The following is an 18,710-nucleotide window of genomic DNA, read 5'->3' as shown; positions in this document are numbered from 1 at the left end:
ATTAGGAGAAATTTATCCAACAAATTGAAGTGGATATTTGGAATTCTCTCTCCAGATTGGAGCATAGGGATGGATGGATTTTAAGATTTTAAAGGATACAAAGGAGAGCGGCATTGTTGTAAAAAAAATGAGCCATGATCTTTATGAAAGGGGTTGTCCCAAGGAGCCAAGGTGGCTTTTTGTTGCTTCCAGTTCCTACGCTATTGTGAACTTATGTTAAACTCCAAGCACCACTGGGCCTCTGCATGTTTGCATGTCCATACAAAGAGCAATCTGACTTCCTGTCAAGTTAATGTGGCAGGTGCAACCCAGCATTTGAGGTCACTTCACTCGTCTGCCAGCTCTGGTAATTTTCTGCTGATAATCCAGTAACAGTAATATAAGGGTTTGCAACTCTTCTTCCTAAACACTGCTAAAGCTCAGGAGGATGACATTTCCCCATCCACTAATTAAGTTGCAAGCCCGGTTATTTGACAATATACTAATGCAGTGCACTAAAAATAACAGAGGATTAGATTTGAAAAGAATGTCAGCTCGGCAGGTATCTTTCATTTTCTTATTCATAAGCAGAAAACGTTATGGTAGTGCTTGCCTGCTGTGTTAGGTACCAGTGGATCAATTCTTCAGAGAATGATGGAAACCTCTTGTACTTCGGTGGTAAGAATAACAAACTGCACATTAATAACTTAAATTAGAGATGATTGCAAAAAAATTCTAACACGCTCGAACAATTGTCCCACTGCATCAAATCTCAGTTGCAAATGAGTTTCTCAACATGTGCTGTTGACCTTTCTTCCTGTGTCGAGATGGAGTTTCTGGGAGCTGGTGATTTTAGTCAATTTCTGCAGGGATACACCAACAGAGAGAGAGAGAGAGAGAGAGTGTGTGTGTGTGTGTGTGTGTGTGTGTGTGTGTGTGTGTGTGTGTGTGTGTGTGTGTGTGTGTGTGTGTGTGTGTGTGTGTGTGTGTGTGTGTGTGTGTGTGTGTGTGTGTGTGTGTCCCATACTCTAGAGGATCTTTAGACTGTCCTTGCTGTGGCAGTGAGAGCGTACAGCGGGATGGGGCTGACTGTCAATATCACCAAGACAGAAGTGGTTTGCCAATGGAGTGCCAGTGTCCCACCCACTCTACCTGCCTTCACTGTTGGTGATGTAAAGCTGTCAGTTGTGCCATCTTTCAAATATCTGGGGAGCGTTCTGTCTGAGGATAGCAGCATTGGTGACATCCAGAGCCACATTAAACAGGCATCAGCTGCCTTTGGGAGACTTTGGCGTAGAGTCTTTCAGAACAGGAACCTTTGTTCCTCCCCAAAGGTCGCCATATACCAAGTGGTCTGTGTCACCACCCTCCCTTATAGCCGTGAAGCTTGGGTAACCTACAACCGCCACATCAAGTCCTTGGAGCGCTTCCACATAAGCTGCCTTCAGCACGTCCTGGGAATTACCTGGCGTGAGCGGGTGCCTCACACTGAAATACTTGTAAAGACCAACTGCAGAGGTATTGAGGCCATGATCACCCAGCATCAGCTGCAGTGGCTGGGGCACGTGATAAGGATGCCCCCATGTTGACTACCCCGCAGAGTGTTATACGGCCAGCTACGTCACGGTCGACACTCAGCTGGAGGGCCGAAGAAGCGCTATAAGGATCAGATAAAGAATGCTTTAAGGAAGTGCCGGATCAGACCTGAGGACCTGGAGGATGTTGCTGCTGACCGTAACATTGGCGACAGCTGTGTAGGGATGGGGTTCGTATTCTGGAGATGGAAAGAACAACCAGAAGACAGCAGAAGAGAGCCAGGAGAAATGCAGCCGTGGTTGCCATCACTACCTTTCTCACCTGCAATAGAGCTTGTGGGTCCAAGATAGGACTGTATATACATCATTGGATTTCTAAGGACAACCGAAGAAGAAGGATTGTGTGTGTGTGTGTACACTCAAGTATGTTTATGGACATGTGTGCATATATTTCTGTCTGTGAGTACTTTATGGGTGTGCTTGTATGTAGGCTAAGTTGGACTGAAGGGTTAAAGTGGAATTAAATTGATCCATTGATGGTTTCAGGGGGAGAGGGTTTCAGCAGATATTGACGGGATATAGTAAGAGTTGAAGGTTTTGATTTAGCTCAGTTTTTCATCAACCTGGACGCCTCCCAAGTTGATACTGTATTGGTAGGACCACCTTGTTTTTAAAGTGCCCAACAATAGCCTGTTAGAGCGGATTTTGGGGTTAGTACATATCACAAGTAACTTCAGCAATTGTCTTCAGATGCAAATTTAAACCGTAGATTAAATCTAAAATGCAGCTCTGGACAATGGGTTCTTAAAAGCTGTTAACCAAGTTAATTGGAAGACACCGGAGATATTTGGAAGAGCACACAATGCAGATTTAAATTTGTTATTTGTGTGTACAGTATTTGGGTGTCTATAGTTTGGTGCAAAGAGGGAGGTGTGAAGGTGCTGAATAGTTCAAAGGAAGTATTGTAAATATGGAATTGTCCTGAATTCCTTTGAGTTTTAGCTATAAAATACCATATAGTGTTGGGTCAAGCAGACCTTTTGCTCCGAATGGATCTCAGTATCTTATTTTGTCCAATAAAGAGACTACTTCATGTCTACCAGTACTTCTCTCTGGTGACTTTGTTCATGTGACAACAAAACCAAACTGCATGGGAAACGTCTCAGACCTTAGGATAATGCATAAATCGTGCTTGGCATCATGTAGGTGATACAGCAAGAAGTACCTAATCAAAATCTGTAAGTGATACATATTGTCCCTGTGAATATATTAATTTTGAATTGCATAATATTATGAAAGCAACATTATGTGAGTAGTAATTTCTCTGTCTGTATCAGAACTGTCAATTCCTGGTGTAAGTCATACAACATAGAACAGTACAGCACAGCATAGTCCACAATGCTGTTCCAAGCTATTAATCTATTAAACTAAACCTTCCTTCTCACACTCTGACATTGGCTCAATTTCTCTGTCTCCATTAGCGCAATGTGAGCTGGAAAGAATGCTGCATTTTGCACTGTTTACATTACATTGTAGCATCACTCTAATTTTTTTCATCGCATAGTTTTATTCCACATTTACTCTCTCTCTCTAATTTCTCACTCTTGTTTTATCAATCCCTCCCTCATCCTCTCAGTAAGTTAAAACTAGATTGTTTTCTCTCTTTCCCAGCTTTGATGAAGGGTCTTCAACCGCTCTCTCCATTGATATACCTTGATCTGCTCTATGCTTCCACCATTACCTGTTCTTATTCAATATTTCTGAACATTCCTGAACATGTATACTTTCTGACAAGGAACGACAGTTTAAAATGTTCTCCCCAATCAAATAACTCTTTCAGATACAGGGAGTGATTCTTCTTTTTCCTGTATGCGTCCAAATGCCGAACTCATGGATTTCAGGAAAGAAGCACCAAGATGCAGCAATTACTCACTACTTAGACTCCTGCACAAGAAGCACTACTCCACTGAATTCAATAGAGGGGCAAGACTGAAAGGGTTAAGATACGGTTAATTGAGATTATTTTAACTTACTTGTATTTAAGTGCCTTGATGTGCTCTTGTTTTTTTAATGTTGTTGATGTTGGAGAAAAAAAGGCTTAATGGATTTTAATGATTTGTCATAACTTTTGAATTGCACTAAATTTTACAATTCCAATCAACTTAGAAGCCATCATAGTCACTGTCAGCACATTTTCAGAGTGTCACTCTGTTTAAGTGGGGCCTCAACACACAATTGTTTTCACAACCTATGGATTCACTTTCAAAGACTCTAGAACTCATGTTCTCAATATTATTTATTTCCATTGTTATTTGGGTTTTTTATTTGCACAATTTGACTTCTGTTGCACATTGGTTGTTTGTCCTTCTCTATCTATGTGTAGTTTTCAGTGATTCTATTGTGTTATTTTTCTAATGTGAACACCCACAAGAAAATGAAGCTCAGTATATGGTGGCATTACATATTTTGTAATGTACTTAACTTGAACTGTGAATTTTTGATTGCAATAGGTGCAGAAAGCGCTATTGACACATGTGGCTTAACCATAGGGAAAGAAAACAGCCTTTGGATCATATGTTTCTGTACAGGGAATGGCACGTGAAGTCCAATCTTTGCTTGTTGGTCAACTGTGAACATGGGCGGCTCAATGCACCCTTCAAAATCTTGAATATAACAAATTAATGCCACAAAATAACAGCCAATTAACTGCATACAATTAAAGGAATTATATTTATGAATCTTAACTAAAGGATTAGCAAAGACTGACCCCATTCCAAGTTCATTTGACTTTACAGCTTTTAGCTTATGTATGTTGAGAGGACAGGAAGTGACGGCATTGATGATTATTTATTCTTGTGAGATATTATAAACAGCCCTTTTTTTCTTTTCCCAATGTTTCTTTTTTTCTCTTTTTTTCTTTTTTTTTGCGTCTTTTTTCTTCTTTATTAGTCACTAGATTAGTAGATTAGCTAATTTTGCATTATATTTTTTTTCTTTTTTCTGTTTTTTTTGTATCATATATTATGAAATATTTAGACTTACCATGTTCATGCATATACTGTATGGTTTATGTCTTGGTAAACCCATTTATACTGTAACTATTGTTTATGTCTTTTTTCATCTGTAATGGAATTTGTATGTTTATAATTTCTTTTTTATTAATATATCATTTGTATTTTGTCCTTATTATTAATAATAATAAAAAGATTGAGAAAGAAAGAAAGAAAAGAAAGGATTAGCAAAGACTTACATAAAGAAAAGCACCCATTCTAATTAAACAGTCAAATGTGTGGAAGTCAGAGCTCATCTTGAACCTCTCTGTCACTCATGCACTGGGCCCTCAGTCAACGTTAAAGCACATGCCACCTTCCGAACGCCACTCGCAATCCATCTCGAACAAAAGGGTCTCCCACCGGATTGTACACTACGACCGGTTCTCCCCAGTGTCTTCTCTCTTTATCTCCTCTCAAACAAAATCCTAAGACCAACCTTATTGTTCCTCACCATGAAAAACCTCCCTCTAACCGGATGGCATACATTCCACATTATCCCTGATCTTTAACAATAATCCAAACATGCTGACAGCAGAACGAACAAGTCTTACAGAGCTGCTAAATGAAATACCTACAGCATAACAGTAAAGATGTAAATCAGGGCACTACACTACCCGGGGTAGTGCATCCAATCGCTTTCATTTTACATTAGTCTCCTCAAAGTTTATGATGATGAAATGACATAATAATATGCTGAACTATATGTTGCTGATTCAGGACACCACTTGCAGAACAGTAACATGCTGGAGTCATTAACTGGAGGAGAAATTTCAGAAAGGTCATGAGCGAATATAATGAAATATACTCCAAATAGTTGAGAAGAGATTGTTTCGCTGATAATCACAGAGAATGAAAGGTAATTTAAAATGAGATGGAAGAAATGATTTGAAGTGAGCAAATGGTCTAACTACACGATCAGATCTGAAGACTGAATACTTAAGTAAAGCTCATCGACAGATTGGTTTCTGGCGTACCGATCAACCATTTGAACAGACAATGGTGTGTAAGAAAGCATTACATAAAAAAGAAGCAGGGATTTTGTGGTGTTTTATTAGAGTCTAAATTAGGGGTTCCTAATCTTTTTTATGCCATGAACCAATACCATTAAGCAAGGTGTCCATGGGCCCCAGCTTGCGAGCCCTTGATCAAAATTGCTTTCTTTTGTAGTTAAACTTCTTTTATTCGTGCTTATATTTTTATATAGTTGCCAGTTTGACGATAAATCTTCAGAGTATTTTTAATAATTTGTAGTATAGCTGGTTCTGCATTTTGTCTAGTTTCTTTATCTGAAAGACTAAGCCATACATGCATTAGACTGACCTCATTGTCTCATAGGTTGCTCTTATCAAAAGAATCTCCATCTTTCTGAGCTAATTTTTCAGTATAAAGGCAACCATGAGGCAAGATTCTGTCTTTCTTCAGTTCTTCCTTACTTACAGTTATAGGTTACAGGTAGAATTAGTTACCTGCTGCTCTGTTGGTCACTGTTATTTCATTGTTATAAACACCACTAGTGATTGGGCCATTGGCTGAGGCTATTCGGCAAGACCCCAAAATATCTGCTCCAGACATAGGACTAAAATCACATAAAATAACATTGTATGCGGATGATGTTCCAATTTTCTTATCAAGCCCTGCTATATCAGTGCACCAACTTATACAATGCATCAATCCATTTAGCACCTTTTCAGGTTATAAAATCAACTTTACTAAATCAGAGTCTCTGCCTCTGGGGAATCTGCAGCAGGTACCTGACACTCAGGGTGTTTTCCCCTTTAAATGGTCGCAGACAGGTTTTTAAAAAAGCAAACACGAGGAAATCTGCAGATGCTGGAAATTCAAGCAACACACATAAAATGCTGGTGGAACACAGCAGGCCGGGCAGACGAAGGGTCTCGGCCCGAAACGTCAACAGTGCTTCTTCCAATAGATGCTCCCTGGCCTGCTGTGTTCCACCAGGATTTTGTGTGTGTTGCAGACAGGTTTTGTTTACTTAGGCATATTTATCACACCCATGTTTGATCAATTGTTCAAAGCTAACTTTACACAGTTATTTGACAAAATCAAACAGGATCTTGAGCGATGGAGCACTCTTCCCATTTCTTGGCTTGGCTGAATATCCTTGCTCAAAATGAACATTCTTCCTCATCTGCTCTACCCAATACGAATGATTCAAGTCATTTTTACCCAACAAATACTTAAAAAAATAAATGGCTGGTTTGTTTCTTTCATCTGGAACAAAAAAAAAGCCCTGTATTAAAATGTCTAAGTTACAGCTTCCCAGTAGTCTCGGTGGTCTGGATTTTCCAGACATCAAAAAATATCAATTAAGTTCCTATTTATCTTATGTGGTTAACTGGGTTTGCAGGGACCCCTCCTCAATTTAGCTAGACATTGAAGCTTCACAAGCAAAATGCCTTCTTACTAATAAGATGAAAGTAGTTAAGGAATATTGTTGCAATCCAATAACAATTAATCCAGTCAGGGCTTGGAGGGTGGTGCGTTAAATTGAGGGCAACGCAGCGAAAATATCACCCTTCACTCCAATAGCTGGCAGTCCAGATTTTCAGCCTGGCATAATGGATTCTGGATTTAAACTTTGGATTCCTAAGGGTATTTTTCATCTAGGAGATTGGTTTGATGAAGGAGTGATGATGTATTTTAGTCAAATAGTACAGAAATTTAACGTATCCAACAAGAATCTTTTCTGTTTCTTTCAGATAAGAGATTATATACAGAAAAAACATCATTGTTAACTGATTTCTATAGTTCTGACATAGAAAAGAGGGTGTTTTGTTCTAAGGGTGAAGTCTCCATCAATACTTCATACAGCATCTTGAGGAAACGTTCTTGTGGAGAGGCTGCGTGGCTGGGAAGGGTCTGGGAGGAAGAGCTGGGTGTAGAAATTACAGCTGAAACATGGGAAGACATCTGTGATAATTCAAAGAAAATTTCAGTTTGTAATAGAACTAAAACATTGCAACTCAAAATTCTGCATAGAGCCCATCTGACTCCAGATCATCTCTCGAAATTTAAGACAGGGATTTCTCCAACATGTTCTAAATGTAAGTATTGGAACTTTCACCTACTGTTTTTGGACGTCCCAAACTTCAGGCATACTGGAGTGATATTTTGGGTAAAATGGAAAAGATTCTGAAGATGGAGCTTGAAATGGACCCAGTGTCTTTTCTCTTAGGCTTACCCAGCAGTCGTACTATTAATGCATATCAGAGAAAACTTTTTAACATCCTGACTTTTTGTGCGAGGAAGAACATTTTAGTTTGTTGGATATCTGATAAGGCCCCTGGATTTTTTGGTTGGTGTAAATTAATAATGGAATACATTCCTTTGGACTTTTTGACATTAATGGTACACTCAAAAACAAATAGTTTTCATAAAACATGGCAACCTTTTCTGCAATATGTAGATGTAAACCTGTCTGCTATATTAATAAGGGCTTTTGTTTTAGGATATTGTGGTGATGTCTGTATTTTGATGGAAGTGTTCTGATAGCTGATATCTGTGAGGGGAAGAAATGTAAATGCAAATGTATCTGGAAATTGAAAGTTTTGTTATGCTGAGCAAAAAAAAATAACATTTTTTAAAAATGGCTGCTGTCACAAGATTTTCAACATATTATTGAACTTCAAAGAACTTTCTAGACAATATCATCTCCGGATTTCTGCCATGATAACTCTACGCAATCTTCCTGAATGGATTTTAAATCCACATTATGGCAGAAATTCATGTGCAAGATGAGATTACTTTTAGATTGATTCGTGCCTAAATCCACTGATGCATCCGGAGATGAACAAGTACACAGCAGTTTATCATCTTGCACTGGGTCAGCCACGGATGAAAGCAATTGGGTATGTCTTCCAGGGAGCCAACACTGGAGAGCAGCACCAATGGGAGAGCCAGCCTGCAGGGGCTAGCCCCCAACCCAGTGCAGATTCCAGCACACCCACCGTGCCTCTGTTCTTTCTCACACCACATCAGACACCTCTTCCCTTGGTGGCTGCAACAGGTGATGCATGGCAAGTGGGCCTGGTCTGAGTACTTAGATCCAACACTGTCAGTCTCACCAATGAACTGGGCTTGCAGTGTTATGTATACCAATATCTAACAGAGTCTTGTGCTCACAAGTAAAACATTTAAGACAAACATTTGCACCATTTGTTGGGCCTGAAGAGGCCAGTGCAACCAAGCAATGTAGCGAGATGCTGAGCTGTGAGAGGTCAGCCTGTGCTAATGAAGAGAGACAGACTGGGAAGCTGACATAAAGAGAGAGAAATTAAGTTACAGTGGTGGAATTCAGAATGCCGCAACTTGTCAAGGCAGAAGCTGAGGTGCTAACCCTCAAGCTTGCTTTGAGTCTTGTTGTGACACTGCAGAAGGATATATCCTGATAAATCAACATGCAAGCAGATGGAGAATTAAAATGACAAGCAACAAGAAGCTCAGGATCACCTCACAGACTGAACACGGGGGCTTTACAATGCAATCACGATTCATACGCACGTTCATGCACAGACAATTAAGTGTGGTGAACGGGATTAGATTTTTCTCAGCTTTAGTTTACAAAACTGAGGCTGAACTAATACTAAAACTGATTCTGACATCCTTCAAAGAAACTTGCAAAATTCCGCAAAATGAAGGAATTTTGTTGATATACGTTAAAAAAGAAAGACCCAGAAATTTACCCTCAGTTTCTCTGACAGGACCAGGCTCAATTCAATGCAACTTCTTGTACTTAGCAGTTTACCATTCTAGCAATAGCTCCAGCCCTTTTCTTAGGATTCATTCAAGGCATATGAGCTTTACAGGAAGAGCCAATGCACATCTCTAATTACCTTGGAGAAGTTGTGGTGAGTTGCCTTTATGAATTGCTGCTGTCCTTCAGGTGTCTGTCTACCCACAACATTGTTAGGGACAGAGTTCCAGGATTTTGGCAATGCTCTTAGAGGCATATTGTCTAATGCAGACACATATGGTAGCAATCTATACCAGGAATGAGAGAAGAACATAAGCAAGTATAGGACAGGAGTAGGAGGAGGCTAGTTTGTGCACCACCCCCGAGCTGATTGCACTGTTAACTAAATCATACTGATCCAATGTTAGCCTCAACTCCATTTTCCCATTCTCTCTCCATATCCTTGACTCCCCCCCCCCCCCCCACACACATACTTCAAATATCCTTTGATCTCCTTGAAACTAATCAATGATTCTGCATCCTCAACTCTCTGGGCAAAGAATTGGAAAGGTTCATGGCTCTGTTACAGAAAACACTTGCTCCTTGCCATCTGAAACTGGTGACCCCTTGTTTCGAAACAATGCACAACCTTCCCCCAGCTCTAGATGACTCCAGTACAAAAGACGTCTTCTCAGCATCCAACCTGTTAACATCCTTCAGAATCTTCAGTGTAATCAACTTCTCCTTCCTCTTCATACACTGCAGTAGGTACAGGCTCAGCCTGATCAATCCTCAGCCCCCTAACTCTGCTCCTTGTACACTATTTACTGCATGACCAGATTCTCTTCTAACTCCATCTGCAAGTTTGCAGATGATACCACCTCAAATAATGATGAGTTGGAGTACAGGAAGGAGAGTGATATCGTGTCATAGAAACAGTGAAACAATACAGGTCCTTTGGCCCACAAAGCTGTGCTGAACATGTCCCTAGCTTAGAACTACCTAGGCTTTACACATAGCCCTCTATTTTTTTTTAAGCTCCATGTAGCCATCCAGGAGTCTCTTAAAAGATCCTATCGCTTCTGCCTCCACCACCGCCGCCGGCAACCCATTCCACGCACTCACCACTCTCTGTGTAAAAAACTTACCCCGGACATCTCCTCTGTACCTACTCCCAAGCACCCTAAACCTGTGCCCTCTTGTGGTAGACATTTCAGCCTTGGGAAAGAGCCTCTGACTATCTGCACGATCAATGCCTCTCATCATCTCATACACCTCTATCAGGTCACCTCTCATCCTCCGTCACTCCAAGAAGAAAAGGCCAAGTTCACTCAACCTGTTTTCGTAAGGCATGCTCTCCAATCCAGGCAACATCCTTGTAAATCTCCTCTGCACCTTTTCTATGGTTTCCACATCCTTCCTGTAGTGAGGCGACCAGAACTGAGCACAGTACTCCAAGTGGGGTCTGACCAGGTCCTATATAGCTGCAACATTACCTCTTGGCTCCTAAATTCAATTCCACGATTGATGAAGACCAATACACTGTATGCCTGCTTAATCACAGAGTCAACCTATGCAGCTGCTTTGAGCATCCTATGGACCCCAAGATCCCTCTGATCCTCCACATTGCCAAGAGTCTTACCATTAATACTATATTCTGCCATCATATTTGACCTACCAAAATGAACCACTTCACACTTACCTGGGTTGAACTCCATCTGCCACTTCTTAGCCCAGTTTTGCATCCTATCAATGTCCTGCTGTAACCTCTGACAGCCCTCCACATTATCCACAATGCCTCCAACCTTTGTGTTATCAGCAGCCTTACTAACCCAACCCTCCACTTCCTCATCCAGGTTATTTATAAAAGTCACAATGAGTAAGGGTCCCAGAATAGATCACTGAGGCACACCACTGGTCACCGACCTCCATGCAGAATATGACTCATCTACAACCACTCTTTGCCTTCTGTGGGCAAGCCAGTTCTGGATCCACAAAGCAATGACCCCTTGCATCTCATGCCTCTACTTTCTCAATAAACCTTGCATGAGGAACCTTATCAAATGCCTTGCTGAAATCTATATACACTACATCTACTGCTCTTCCTTCATCAACGTGTTTAGTGACATCCTCAAAAATTCAATCAGGCTTCTAAGGTACAACCTGTCCTTGACAAAGCCATGCTGACTATTCCTAATCATATTATACCTCTCCAAATGTTCATAAGTCAGGATCTTCTCCATCAACTTACCAACCACTGAAGTAAGACTCACTGGGCTATAATTTCCTGGGCTTTCTCTACTCCCTTTTTGAATAAGGGAATAACATCCACAACCCTCAATCCTCCAGAACCTCTCCTATCCCCATTGATAATGCAAAGATCATTAACAGAGGCTCATAAATCTCCTCCCTTGACTCCCACTGTGGCCTGGGGTACATCTCGTCCAGTCCCGGAGACTTATCCAACCTGATGCCTTCCAAAAACTCCAGCTCATCTTCTTTCTTAATATCTACATGCTCAAGCTTTTCAGTCCACTGCAAGTCATCACTACAATTACCAAGATCCTCTTCCATAGTGAATACTGAAGTAAGGTATTCACTAAGTACCTCTGCTATTTCCTACAGTTCCATACACACTTTCCAACTGTCACACTTGATAAATCCTATTCTTTCACTTCTTATCCTCTTGCTTTTCACATACTTGTAGAATGCCTTGGGGTTTTCCTTAATCCTGCCTGCCAAAGCCTTCTCATGTCCCCTTCTGGCTCTCCTAATTTCTTTCTTAAGCTTCTTCCTGTTAGCCTTATAATCTTCTAGATCTCTAACATTACCTAGCTCTCTGAACCTTTCATAAGTTTTTCTTTTCTTCTTGACTAGATTTACTACAGCCTTTGTACACCACGGTTCCTGTACCCTACCATAACTCCCTGTCTCATTGGAATGTACCTATACAGAACTCCACAAAAATATCCCCTGAACATTTACCATATTTCTTCCGTACCTTTCCCTGAGAACATCTGTTCCCAATTTAAGCTTCCAAGTTCCTGCCTGATAGCCTCATAATTCCCCTGCTCCAATTAAATGCTTTTCTAACTTGTCTGTTCCTATCTCTCTCCAATGCTATTGTAAAGGAGATAGAATTATTATCACAATCTCCAAAATGCTCTCATACTGAGAGATCTGACACCTGACCAGGTTCATTTCCCAATACCAAATCAAGTACAGTCTCTCCTCTTATAGGCTTATCTACATATTGTGTCAAGAAACCTTCCTGAACACTCCTCACAAATGAAACATTTTCCCTCAATATCAGCAAAACAAAAGAACTAGTCATTGACTCCAGGAAGGTAGTGGTGCACGTGCTCTTGCCAGCATCCATGGTGTTGATGTTGAGAGTGTTAAGAACTTCAAGTTTGTAGGAATGAAGATTACCAATGGCCTGTATTGGTCAAGCCACATAGATGCCGCAGCCAAGAAAGCTCACCAACACCTCTACTTCCTCAGGCCTTTGATCCTCACCAATTTTTTTATTGATGCACCATGAAAAGCATCCTGTCTAGGTACATCATGGCATGGTATGACAACTACTCTGCCCATAACAGCAAGAAACTGCAGAGGGTTGTGGATACAGCCCAGCACATCATAGAAAGCAGCCTCCCCTCCACAGATCTGTCTATACTTCTCGCTGCCTCAGTAAAGAAGCCAGCATAATCAAAGACTCCATCTGCTATTGAATTCTTTCCTTTCCCCTCTTCCATTGAGCAGAAGATTAAACAAACCTGAAAGCATGTACCCACCAGGCTCAAGGGCAAATTATATCCTGCTGTTCAAAAGAATAGTTCTCAAGATGGACTCTTGGTCTTACAGTCTATCTTGTTATGATCTTTCGCCTTATTGTTTACCTACACTATACTTTCTCTGTAGTGGTTACACTTTATTATGCATTTTGTTATTGTTTTACCTTGTACTGCCTCAACGTACTGTGTAATGAATTGATCTCAATGAATATTAGGCAAGATTAGCTTCTTACTGTACCTCAGTACATATGACAATAATAAATCAATTCCATTCCAATAAATAATTGAGGGACTAGAAATTATCTCTCTGTCACCCTATTAATGAAAGATGGCCAACTCAAATATTACCCATTTATCCTGATTCTCTTCTTTCTGTTAGATTGATGATCCCCGTTCATGCAATATACTGCCCCCAGCTGCCTTGTGTCCACATCTCAAACCTTACACGTGACATTTTATCAAAATCCATTTACACTTCACCTTTTTCTCTTTATCCACTCCTTTTGATACAACATCAAAAAACCTTGGCAAATTTGTCAATCATGATTTCCCTTTCATATTAAAAAAAATGAAAATGCTGCTTGATTTTCCTACAATTTTCTAAATGCATGCTTCAGGCAAGATATACACAGCTCTCATCTCTGGTGGTTAGTTTTAATGTGGTAAAAGCAGTCTGGGGCAGAAAGCCTTCTATCAATTAAGTGATTTTGCCAATCATCTGAAAATGATGTCCACCCAGTCTTGAAAACCTATTTGTTGTTCGGTTGTCATTTGTATGCCTACCTGCCTGCCTCTTTTTACATTTCACTTCATACCATAGCAAGAAACTATTGATTGTTACTGAATACAGCATGTCATTGATCACACTCACAACCCCAGCTTTTTGAGTAGGGTGTTACAGATTTTCACAATATTTAGTGCGAAGGCTTGATTTCATTCTTAAATTGCCAGGCTGTAATTTTTAAAAAAATTCTCAGTGAACCTCTGCATTTTTTGAAGTGCTCTAAAAACAGTCAAAAAGCAGAAGTCACAGAATAATTTGAAATGTACATGGACTACTGGCTGCATAAGATTATTAAGGGATTGGACACGCTGGAGGCAGGAAGCATGTTCCCGCTGATGGGTGAGTCCAGAACTAGAGGCCACAGTTTAAGAATAAGGGGTAAGCCATTTAGAACAGAGACGCGGAAAAACTTTTTCACCCAGAGAGTGGTGGATATGTGGAATGCTCTCCCCCAGAAGGCAGTGGAGGCCAAGTCTCTGGATGCATTCGGAGAGAGTTAGATAGAGCTCTTATAGATAGCGGGGTCAAGGGATATGGGGGAGCGGGCAGGGACGGGGTACTGATTGTGTATGATCAGCCATGATCACAGTGAATGGCAGTGCTGGCTAGAAGGGCTGAATGGCCTACTCCTGCACCTACTGTCCATTGTCTATCTCTCAGCTTTTCATTGACTGTAAATAGAATCTTTTATTCCCAAATTGTTTGTGTGTTATAGCTCCAGCAAATCAATAAATTGTTTCCTAAGCAAAAATCTCCCCTGGGCAGTATTTCTTACACAAATATCAATATCTACAGTAGATTGATTGTTGTTTATTAGTTGTGGTACATTAAAAATAACCATTTGCAGAACAAGCCCAGAAACAAATTAAACTGTAAACAAATGGTAAAAAAAAGTAGGTTAACCAAGCTGGGAAAGGGAGAGAATAAAAAAAAACCTGCATTTATATAATGCTTTAATGAGCTCCCAAAGTTTTGAAGTGTAATCATTCTTGTGATGTGGTAAAGAGCAGATATGCTTCCAGAAATTGCTTTCCTTCTCTTGGATTACATTAGAACAGTTTAGTAGATCACCTGATAGTTAACACTCTTCAATCCAGGCAGACCTCTTCTGCACCCTCTCCAAAGCCTCCAGCCATAACGCAGCAACCAGAACAACACAGGATTGTGGCCTAAAGTGTATTTTATACAGTCTCAACATTGCTTGACAGCTGTTGTAATCTGTGAATCAATTGATAATGAATGCTGAGGACTCAATCTGGGACGCTATGTTGAAGTTAGATGAGGCCTAATTTGAAGCATTGTGAGGAATTTTGGTCACCTACCTACAGGAAAGATGCAAATAAAGTTGAAAGAGAACAGAGAAAATTTACAAGAATGTTGCTGGGACTGGAGGACCTGAATTATAAGGAAAGATTAAATAGGTTATAACCTTATTCCCTAGAACATAGAAGATTGAGGAGAGATTTGATAGAGGTTTTTAGATAGGGTAAATGCAAGCAGACTTTCTCCACTGAGATTGGCTGAGACTTCAACTAGAGGTCATGGGTTAAGGGTGAAAGGTGAAATGTTTAAGGGGTACATGAGGGGAATCTTCGTCACTCAGAGGGTGGTGAGAGTGTTAACCAAGATGCCAGTACAAGTGGTGGATGCGATTTTGATTTCAACGTTTAAGAGGTTTGAATAGATACATGGATGGAAGGGGTATGGAGGGCTATGGTCCAGATGCAGGCCAATAGGACTAGGCAGTTTAAATGTTTCAGCCGGACTAGATGGGTCAAAGCGTTTGTTTCTGTGCTGTAGTTTCTTTGTAACTAAGTATGCATATGCCTTCTTTAATCTAGTTACTTACTTCAGGGAGCTATAGACTTGTACTTTTGGCAGACGTGAGGATGCATTTCTGGTCATAGGTGCTCATGTATCTCAAACCTTAACCAATTACAAGTCCACCCTGCCCGTCGGCAACAGCAATGCCTCCCTTCCTGATAGGCCAAATTCTTTCTATGCATGACTTGACCAATTGAATGATGCGACATCAAGGAAACCTCCCCCCCCCTCCCCCCATTCCTGATGGACAGGCACTGTGTCTGGCCACAGCTGAGGTGGGGACAACCATAGCCAGGGTAAACCCGTGCAAAGCTGTAGGGCCAGATAACACACCTGGTCAGGTTCTGAGAGACTGTGCAGCCCAGTTAATAGAACTGTCTTACTGAACTGTTCGATGAACTGATTCTTGCTCTAGGATAACTTAATCAGAGCAATTGAACATGGACACGAGGCATTTCTGCTAATGAGCCGTTAAACATGAAACCATTCTCAGACAAACTGTTTATTGTGTACAATGGCAGGTTTGGAGAAGCAATCACCTTGTCTCATCCCAGTGTCTGGATGAACTGGCTTGATTGGTTTGTACCAGAGTTGAATAGAACAAAAGAAGTCAACTTTTAGGCTACATCCACACTAGACTGGATAATTTTGAAATTGCCGGTTTCGTGTAAAAACGATAGGCATCCACACTATGTGTTATTAAAAATATCTCTGTCCACATTGAAACAGGTATTTTGGCGAATCTCCTCCTACTGCGCATGTGCAGGACACATCTACCATAAACAAGCAACATGTTTGGTGTCGAATCTCGCCGTGAAAGTGCGAGTTTGTGCAGTTACAGACTAGAAAAACTTAAAATGACAGACAGCTGTTGGCTCTCGCGCAGGAGAACTTAAAAGTTAAAAAAAACAAATACTGGGGCGTACGACGGCAACCGACAGGGAGTTCACGGACAGATTGACCCGGCTGACGACGAACATTGAAAAACTGACTAACTCTGTTGCATTAATAAAGCACCTTGTTAAATGTCTAAAACATGTCTGCATCAGTATTATCTTGTACTTCCATACAATGTTACATTAGGCTGTTACAAATCTATTGTCAGAGAAGTACTTGCATAAATGGGTAAACCACCTGCATACGAGAAAGGACAGAAAACAGGGCAAACTTATTATTCAGTATAGTATGTGAGTATACTTATTTATTCAGTAAGTTATGGGTCAAAGTATTTGGTGAGTACATTTCTAACTCATCTGGCTTCAGTCTCATTGCCATCGGTTCTGAAATTGTTAGGTTGCGTTCAAGAAAACAATGAAATAGTGTGCTGCCGTCTGACAGCGTTTTCAGAAGTCTCCAGTTACCCTGGCCAATCCGGTGTTTTCAAAAATATGCACTTTGGAGAGTATTTCTGAAAAGCTCTGGTTTTGGGGGATGAAAACGCTGTTTTAGTGTGGACGGAGGGTAAAAACGAAGAGAAAAAGCTTTGGTTACGGATTTATCCGGTGTAGTGTTGACGTACCCTAAGGCACAGAGTTGTGTAGCCCATGTCTACATCCAATCTGACATAGGTCAGTCAGTTGACCTTGAGCCAATGAGATTGATACACATCATTCGAACTGGTTAAAAAAATGGAATATAAGAATGAGGGGCATCAAATGCAAAGCAGCAAGTTCTGAAGACTAACGATCGCAAGGAAGAGCCCCCATGCCAGGGTCTGGGAGAAGAAGGATCAATCATTTGGCCAACGGGAGAGGTCTGGGTGAGTGTTGGTACAGAGGGACAGAATTTGTGTTTTAAGATGTTGGCCTGGAGCCAACATCATTATGTTGATATTTGTGCAGAGACAATAAAATGCAAGCTTTGATTAATTAAGAGTTGTGCTGTGAACTGCCAAACACAGAACAGTTGATCATTGGGCAACAAGCCCATCAAGTCCACCAAGCACTCTACGCTATTTCTACATTCATTTTTAATTCTCTTTACATTCTCATCTATGCGTCGAAAGTTCTGTCACTCAAGTAATCATAAAGGGCAACTTGCAGTGGCCAGTTAACCTGTCAACCCACATGTTCTAGGGACAAGGGAGGAAAATGGAGCACCCAGATGAAATCCATGTGGTCACAAAGAGAACATGTCACCTCCACATGAACAGCAACTAAGGTCAGATTGAATCCAGGTCTCTGGTGATAAAAAAAACAGCAACTTGACTACTGCACCACTATGCTGTTTCCCATTTGTTTTAAGTAAAAGAGTTGATAACTAATAACACTGCAAAAGAAATTAGGGAAAATTGTGTCTTTACAAGAATACCTTAACTGCATTTAACTTGATCATACATATTTAAAATATCTCTAAACTTCATCCAACTTTTGATTATGATTCCCTCTCCAGGAACGTGAAGTGATTGCAACCTAAACTGAATCAACACAAGTGGTTAAGGTGATGGCAAGGCAATACTTGAACAGTTCCTGCAGCAAAAATAGGCAGATGCACTAAATGAACAAAGAGTAATAAGAATGTAATATGTAATTTGCAATTATCTTACTTTTTGGACAAATAACCTTTCAAGTCTCTGACTGAATAGGCAAACTCATATTTCAAAAAAATAAAAGTTTTCCTTCAAAAAATTTTAATCTGGCTGCTCAAAACTAATCAGCAGCTACCACGCATTTCTCAGGTAACTTGAAATATTTTGTATGAGCTTTTATGACTGCATGTTTAATTAAAGAATAAATCAGCGTAATTCTCAATGAGGGGGCAAATCTCATGCGAGCGCAGGTTAATTAGTGGGAAAAAAGCAGAGTAGCACTGATTTCTCCATCCTTATCACTATGAGCAAAGGCACTACATGCTCCAAAAGCCTTGCTTGAAGTTGTAATCCACCATAAAGATGAATCTACTGCAACAATAACATTGCAATTGCTATCCATATTTTTATTTCTTTTCCAGCTTCAATCATATAAATATAAATATCTTCCTTGCAATTTATTTTCCAAGTTTCAGCCTTTAAAACATTTGACTATTATTGGCATCTAAATAATCAGT

This window comes from Hypanus sabinus, chromosome 25 (genome assembly GCF_030144855.1).
Source record: "Hypanus sabinus isolate sHypSab1 chromosome 25, sHypSab1.hap1, whole genome shotgun sequence".
Taxonomy (NCBI): Eukaryota; Metazoa; Chordata; class Chondrichthyes; order Myliobatiformes; family Dasyatidae; genus Hypanus; species Hypanus sabinus.
The sequence above is the reverse complement of the archived record's forward strand: the minus strand, read 5'-3'. Positions refer to the sequence as shown.